The sequence below is a fragment of the Cryptomeria japonica genome, chromosome 7 (assembly GCF_030272615.1).
Source record: "Cryptomeria japonica chromosome 7, Sugi_1.0, whole genome shotgun sequence".
NCBI lineage: Eukaryota > Viridiplantae > Streptophyta > Pinopsida > Cupressales > Cupressaceae > Cryptomeria > Cryptomeria japonica.
This window is the reverse complement of record NC_081411.1, coordinates 228,407,760-228,415,326: the sequence shown is the minus strand read 5'-3', so window position 1 is coordinate 228,415,326 and position 7,567 is coordinate 228,407,760. Positions and strand designations below refer to the sequence as shown.

The 7,567-nt window shown below is 31.8% G+C and overlaps 1 long non-coding RNA gene across 1 annotated transcript; it reads right to left on the bottom strand.

Moving 5' to 3' along the window:
• Positions 1–3,370: 3,370 nt before the first annotated feature.
• On the bottom strand, positions 3,371–3,982 carry LOC131028438 (uncharacterized). Its single transcript, XR_009102594.1, has 2 exons — positions 3,687–3,982; positions 3,371–3,588 (listed from the first exon to the last, which is right to left on the bottom strand). It is a non-coding gene; the product is annotated as an uncharacterized LOC131028438 (long non-coding RNA).
• Positions 3,983–7,567: the final 3,585 nt, after the last annotated feature.

Below are 7,567 nucleotides of genomic sequence, written 5' to 3'. Positions count from 1 at the left end.
TTCATACTTTTGTGTGGATGAGCTGAAGATGAATGATGGAATAGGTTGTTGCCTGAACCAACAAAATAACCTTAGCACTCAATGCATTCACCTTTTAAATGACCTCTAGAAGTTTTTATTTGTATATTTTGATGGTGGATATTGACTTTCAAGTTTAATGGCTAGGAATTTATTAGAGATTTCATAAAATGATAAGCTTCCAATTGGAACCTCATGATAGGTGCACATAAATTGGTCAAGGATTCACCTGATTTGAGGTCACACTGAAAAATATAATATGACATGAATTCCCCCACATATGCGACAGATCACATGGGGAAGAAGCATATAATTTTACTCTCACACGTGTCAATGATCGCATGGTAAGAGTGGATGGTGTATATTTTATTGGATAAAATAGAAGATTGGGATTTTATTGGATGGCTTTATTACTAAGTGGTCTTAAATGTGACTAATAATTATTTTAATTAATTGTAGTGTAACTTTATATAATTTATTAATCAATTTTATTAGTTCAAATAAAATAGTCAATTAAGTAAAAAAATTATACATTTATTTTTTCATGAATGGGAATGATGGATCAAATAAATCAATTTTGTTTTGATCATTTGAATTTGAATTTGAGAAGATTAATTAATTAATTAATTAGATAAAACATTTTAATTTATTTAATTAATTTTATATAAAATATTTAGATAAATTAAAAGAACAAATTAATATAATTAATTAAATGAGTTTATTTAATCAATCTAAGAATGATAATGATTATTATTATTTTTTTTGATGAGTAGGTCTTCTCTATTAATTTTAAATATTAAAATACATATTCACAAAAAAAAACAGGAGATACAACCACTATTAGGAATTGAAACTTAATGTTCCAAATCAGAGGAGCATCTGAAAATAAATATTTTTTTATTTAGTTATGGTATGATTTTCTGTTTGTACTTTTTGGACTTTCAATTATCCTATAAGATTAATATAGACAAATGTTATTTTAATATATTATTCTTATTACATATATTACAGAATTGGAAGGCGGCTATAGAAACAACCTCAACAATTTCAGAGGATGATACTGTGGTACTTGTTAATTCTGTAAAAAAACCCTGACCATCTCTTACTTTGAAATGCATTTCAGTGTTTATTGACCAAAGAAAAACTTCATTGAATTGGCACATTAAGAATGCCTTAAAGTTGTGTTTTCCTTTAGATTTTCATAAATTGTTAAAATGGTCCTATTTTGATTTAGATAATTGTATGAAGAAGCCTGAACCAGGTTAAAAGAAACTATCAAATATTAGCATGAAACATTGTAGATTTCATTATTCTTATTAAGTATAAGTTCTTCCTTACAGATTATCCCTGTTAGAATAACATAAATCAAAATGCAGAATAAGTGTCAGTTAGATGATGTAGATGTCTCAATAGATAAAATAGATTTATCAATAGATACAGCAAATGTGTCATCAGCAGTTAATTTTCTGTGTAATATATCCTCCAATTGTTTATGATTGAATTGCTTTGATTCATTTATTCTGGTAGGCAAGAAGCATCTGCACATTTTTTAATGAGTCTCCATTGTTAGAAATGCACGGACTCACACACAAATATAATGGTCAGCATCACGTTGCTATGATTGGGGGCAAAAGCAGGGCTTGTCCACAGGTGCAATGGCAACCACTTAGATAACATGAAAAGTTTTTCTCTAAATAATTCACAAAGGATGTATAATTGTATTGGATTACAATTTTATGTGCTTGCATGGATAGAGACAAAGGAAATGGTATGTGACCATCTATTTACAATGCTAGAATGACTTACATATGATGGATTTGAATGCAAAGACATGCTTAGAAATATAATGCTCAACATCATGTTGCTATAACTGTAAATATTAAATTGCTTTCTACAAAGCAATCAATATAGATATTTTAAAATTTGAGATCATATTAATAACTTTGGAAGCATGATTGAACAATATATAACTAAATCATTCTTTCTGTACTGTGGTTGAGTGTCTTGACACATAACTTTTGTATGAATGTAGTAAGAAATATTGAGTTACCATCGCTGTTGATTGGATTAATGTTACTGTATTATAGTTAGTTCACTTTATTCACCGTAACTTAGATAAAAGCTTCCATATGATGAATTTGAATCCAGTATTGGTACAATTGTTCATTACAAGATTGCTCTATGCGTTTATAAACAGATTTATTAGATTTCCCATTTAAATCCAGGAATTTTTTTCTCAAGGTCTGTCCCTTTCTTCTTTTGATAGTCACATTTTCTATATATTTTGACATTGAGATCTTTCTATGAAAGGTATTGAATTCTTGTCTGCCAGCTTTTATTGAAATTGGGTGCTGGAATTTCAACTTGCATAGACAGCTATTTTTTAGTTATTCGATTAAGATATTGCTGGTTTTGCATTGAGTTTGGGAAATTTATACAAAATGAGTTATTAATCAAAATATCTCCAACACAATGTTCTTGCAATCACAAAATTTCACTTTTTAGTTTGCAAATTTGTATACTCCATCTGATTTATAAATTTGAAGAAAAATCTTGCCACATTTGAAATGTAACTGGCCTATATAGAGAGATGAAGCAATATCTTTAAGCAACTACTACTCTCCACGCTCCATGCTAATAAAGATAATAAATAATTGATAAATGGCCCAACTTGGCACACCCATGAGACAATAGAAGAGGTTTGTAAGGCTTGACTTCCTTTTAACAGACGATTTCATTACATGATTTGTCTGATTTTTAATTATGCCTTTAATTTCAATGTCTCAATGTCTGTGGCCCACAATCATTTGATGTTTGTCTTATATTTAAATATGCTTTCATTTCCATGTGCATGACCTGCAATCATCGCATAGATGCTGCTTACAAATATAAAGTAATATGACTCAATGAGCTAAAAATTGGCATTGACTTCCCATGATTGTTGCGTAAAGCTTATTAAAACACTGCAACATGGAGTAAAATGGCAATTACTACAGAGTTGGGCATATAAAACAGGTTTATTGTATTTTCATATCTTATAATGAAATTTTAAGAGATAAAATACAATAGACTTTCACCGAGTTTATCATTTCACTGTTTTCTATGATTTTTTTTTAATTTAGAATATTTATTTAATTTGAGAATCTATACCAAGGCATGAATTTTTATTTTTATTTTGCATTCATTAACCTTTCTCTTAAATATAGCATTTCTACCAAAGTTATCTTAGTCTCAAGTTTCACTAGAATAAATATGCTTAACATGTGCATTTCAACAGTTTCTGAACATAAATTTAGAGAGTCGAACATGATAAAAAACACCAGAAATCAATACACAAAAATTTGCAGCCATAGAAGTCCAATTTTCTCGGCTTTATAAGCAGAGATCTCAGATCTATAATGACGTCCCTCTGCAATATTATTCAACACTTAAAATCCATCAAACAACAAAACAACATCCCCCACCACAACCAACACAATATGTTATGCCAAGAACAACTGATACAAACATTCTACAGTAGTTAAACTGTTCGCTCCCCAAACCTCAAAAGTGAGAGCTCCACAAGAAATACTACACACAGACAAACAATGATATTTTGAGTTATAAGCTCCAATATCTAATCTTATGAACATACACAGAGTCTGTCAAATCGAGAATATACTACAGACCTGAATGCAATTAGGAGTCTGGACGGGAGTCGGGCGAGACAGGAACTTTGGGCGTTGTTACTGAAGAAACTGGTACTGGAGGAGCCGAATTGGTATTGTTGTTACTCTGGCATGGCTGCTGTTGGAGAGATTTGGCTATATCAGACAGCTCCTGTGAAGAAAAAAGCGAAGGCATTCCTGTGGAAGGTCTTCGACTATGGCGATTAGGGCGGCCTGACATCTTCAATTCGTGAAAAATACCGAAAAAACTCAGGCCAAGTTCTTTTGTGAAGCGAAGCCAGTGGTTATATAGAGGACACTTTGGAAATTGGGTGGAAATTTCGTCCAGTAACTTGCCGATTTTGGTGGAAATTTTATTGTTAATTTTCGATGACCTTGGGAAATGTGATAAAATAGTCAACATTGTATTATAATTCTCTAAATCCTACTTACACGCCGCTAACTTTAGAGCACTGAAAATGGGACCTATAATTTCAAATCTGTCATGGCTGTCTCAAAAAGAAGTAAACTTTTACTCCTGTTTTTGTTTTTCAAAGTATTGAAAATTGAAATATTAGTACAGATGAAATGGAATAGGTCAGTAATTTAATTTCATGTTTTTCAAAATTTTATATGAGAATTTCTATATTTTTATCTTTTTGTTTCATAATTGACACATTTGTGCATGAACATTTGCCCACAAGAACTAATAATTCATTTAAGATCTGTGAGTGGATGAAGTTAGCTATAATCACTAATGGTACGCTTCCCCTACATGTCATTGGTACTCTTAACAGTTTGATAGTTTTAAAGTCACAACTATTATTTTTATATTATTAATAAAAATATAGAAGAACCAATTGTTGATCAACCTAATTTTGGGTTCTCAAAATCCTATATGACGATTTCCAATCACTTACAATTTTTTATAACAAATTAAGTGACAAGTCTTCTGCTTATAATAAGATTTGGAATTCAAATCATCAAACATAATACTACATCATTATATTTTTTAATTTTTGTGATTCTAAATTATTCCTTGTTTAAATTTTAATAAAAAATACTCATTTACCAGAATAATATATATTTCCAAATGAGTTGTAATCTTTTTCATATGAATTGTCAATTTCCAGTCCTGCTGGAAACCCATGCTATTTTTTACAATTGATGGACTCCATGATCAACAAGCCTATCAGGAGGGCACAAGTACCGAGGATATGAAGATTAGGTGTTAGTGCCGCCATTAATAGAGTTCTTAAAATTCAGGCTTTCCACTTAAAATAGCTGACCCCTAAATCTCTGCCAGATTTGGCCCCACTCTATCCACTGCACGCGGCCTGTGTGGTGCTCCTCCACGTGAAATTTGATTGATTGACCAGAAAATAAATATCAGAAATCTATGGTTCCTGTGCCACGTGTTAACGTCTTTTGAGGAGATATTAAGCGATCCGCGAACATGGATTGATGTTGACTCGTGCACTAAATTTAAAATCGTAATTTTTGGGGAGCTGCGCAATCATAGATACGCTTTCAAGTATTTTAGTGATACATGTTTGGCCACGATACAACTATGTCAGGTGTCTTTTCTCTTTCTGCTGCCACGTGTACTCTATGATGAAGTGAATTATTGTTTCGTGAAAAGGAGGGTTAAGCATATGTCCGTTTTTTAATACACCGGGCCTCGTTTTATAGCGGGAGCGTTTGTCATGGAGAACGGACGGTTTCAGTTGACTCCAAGTCGTTTGGAATGAATCCATCCCGTAGTTAATAGCATGGTCGCTTGACCAGCACTCATGCTTTTATTTGGGGTATTCTCTTATGGAAAGGAGTGATTTTCGTTATTAACATCTTTTTTAAAATTTTGTGGTCAAGTTGTGAACATTATAATGGTGATAGAAAAAATCTTGTAATTTTATTTTATTTTTTTGTTGGAATTTTTTTTAAAAATTATGCAAACTATCTCTTATTTGAAATGGACGACTCTATTTTCATGATCCATGATGCTGACAAAAGGGAGTGAAGGGGTGGATGTCTTGGCATGATTGGCATAATTGATGTAGATGAAGAATGATGATTGAACTGGTAATGGACTGTTTGTGATGAAATTGTGATGAAGAGATTGAGATTGCATGATTGGATGACTTTGATCAGTTATTTGTGTTGTCATTGATGACAATTGATGTTTACTATGTTGTGTTGTATTTTGTCATCTAAGTCTTTTTGGTCTACCAGAAATGCCTTATTGGTATTGAAGACGGTGAATTGGGAATTAGGACCTTAACTGGTAAACGAGGAAATGTTTTGATTAGATCTGGCGATCAGTGATGATTGAAGTGTTGCGGTTTGGAATGTGAGTTTGTATTTGACCAGAACCGCATCATGTTTTGGTTATCGGAAATCATGGTTATGATTTTTGTTGTATTTTTGCTAGGGTTTAAGAAGGATTTAAGGAACGACAAAGAATTCTTATAACCGGTAATGATTTTTGGTTTGGCGGTGATCTACATCAAGTTCAAATATTGGTGATGACGTGACACAAATTGCGTGAAGTGTTTAAATGATGTTTTGGCGCATTTGGAGAGCGAATTTATTGGGAATCAATGAAGCACTTAGAAGAGTGTTCTAAGGGTTTGAATGTGTATCTGATTGAGGTGCAGTGATAATTCAATGGTTGTATTTTATTTGTGTTTAATTGTAATGATCCATATGATGATCAATGATGATCTTTAATGAGTTGTAAAAGATTTGTGATGATCTATGTTGTAAGTCTTAGGGTTTTGTAACCGACTAAGTTGTAAAGGTTATTTATGTTGGTACAATCGATGTTTGTTGTGTCAGTGGTTTTTTGAGAAAAGTGTGAAGCCGAACCAGAGTATGAGATCTGCGAGAGAGTAGCAGATTTGGAGCAAGAATTGGATATGATCAAGCAAGCAGTTAAGTGTTATACCCAGATCATTCACTATTGTTCTCTAACAATTACAGCAACAAAATCCCTTAACTGGGTAGGTCATAACAGGCCTTAGTGTAAATCCCTTAACTGGGTAGCTCAACATTAGAGTGTTAAATCCTCTTGTGAGGTTGATCCTAACATGTCAAAGCACCTAACAGGGCTCATCATCTAAATCCCTTAACTAGGTGACTCCTAACAGGGTTTTCTCCTAACAAGGCATCATTGTAAGCTTCTAACTAGGCTAGGCTCCAAATAGGGTGCATTCTGAAAGAGTGCACAATTTTTGTGGGTACCAATTCCCACCATGGTTTTTCCCTATTTGGGTTTCCACATGAAAAACATGGTTTTCATATGGTCAATGTTTTTATATGCTGTTATGTTTTACTTTCAGTTTATGCATGTCGATGAACACTTAATGAACAATTTTGATAAGCTAGTTTAATAGTTGGTTATCAGTGATTACCGGTAACGGTTAAGAGTTTATTACTAGTTAATGATTGTGTAGTCACATAAATTTGTCCATTTAATTAAATGAATATTTATTATTTATTTGATTATTTAACCATCAATCAATAATTAATTAAATTAATATTTAATTAATTCATCTTAACCCTCTTCTCCTATTAATTAAATAAATTATTCAATTTATTTGATTTAATTCACTTAACCAAATTCAGGCCATTAATTGGATAAATAAATCATATTTGTTTAATTAAACCTTCTCTCACATTTAAATAAATTAATATTTATTTAAATCCCATCTCTCACATTTAAATAAATTAACATTTATTTAAATCACCTTTATCTTCCACCCACTTGCATTCTCCTACAAATGCAAGTTGCACAACTATTTTAAATAAATAAATTATTTATTTAAAATCCTATTTATCCTCACCCACTTGAAACCTTTAATGGTTTCCCTTAAAGTCTTCAAACTTAATGACTTCCTTCT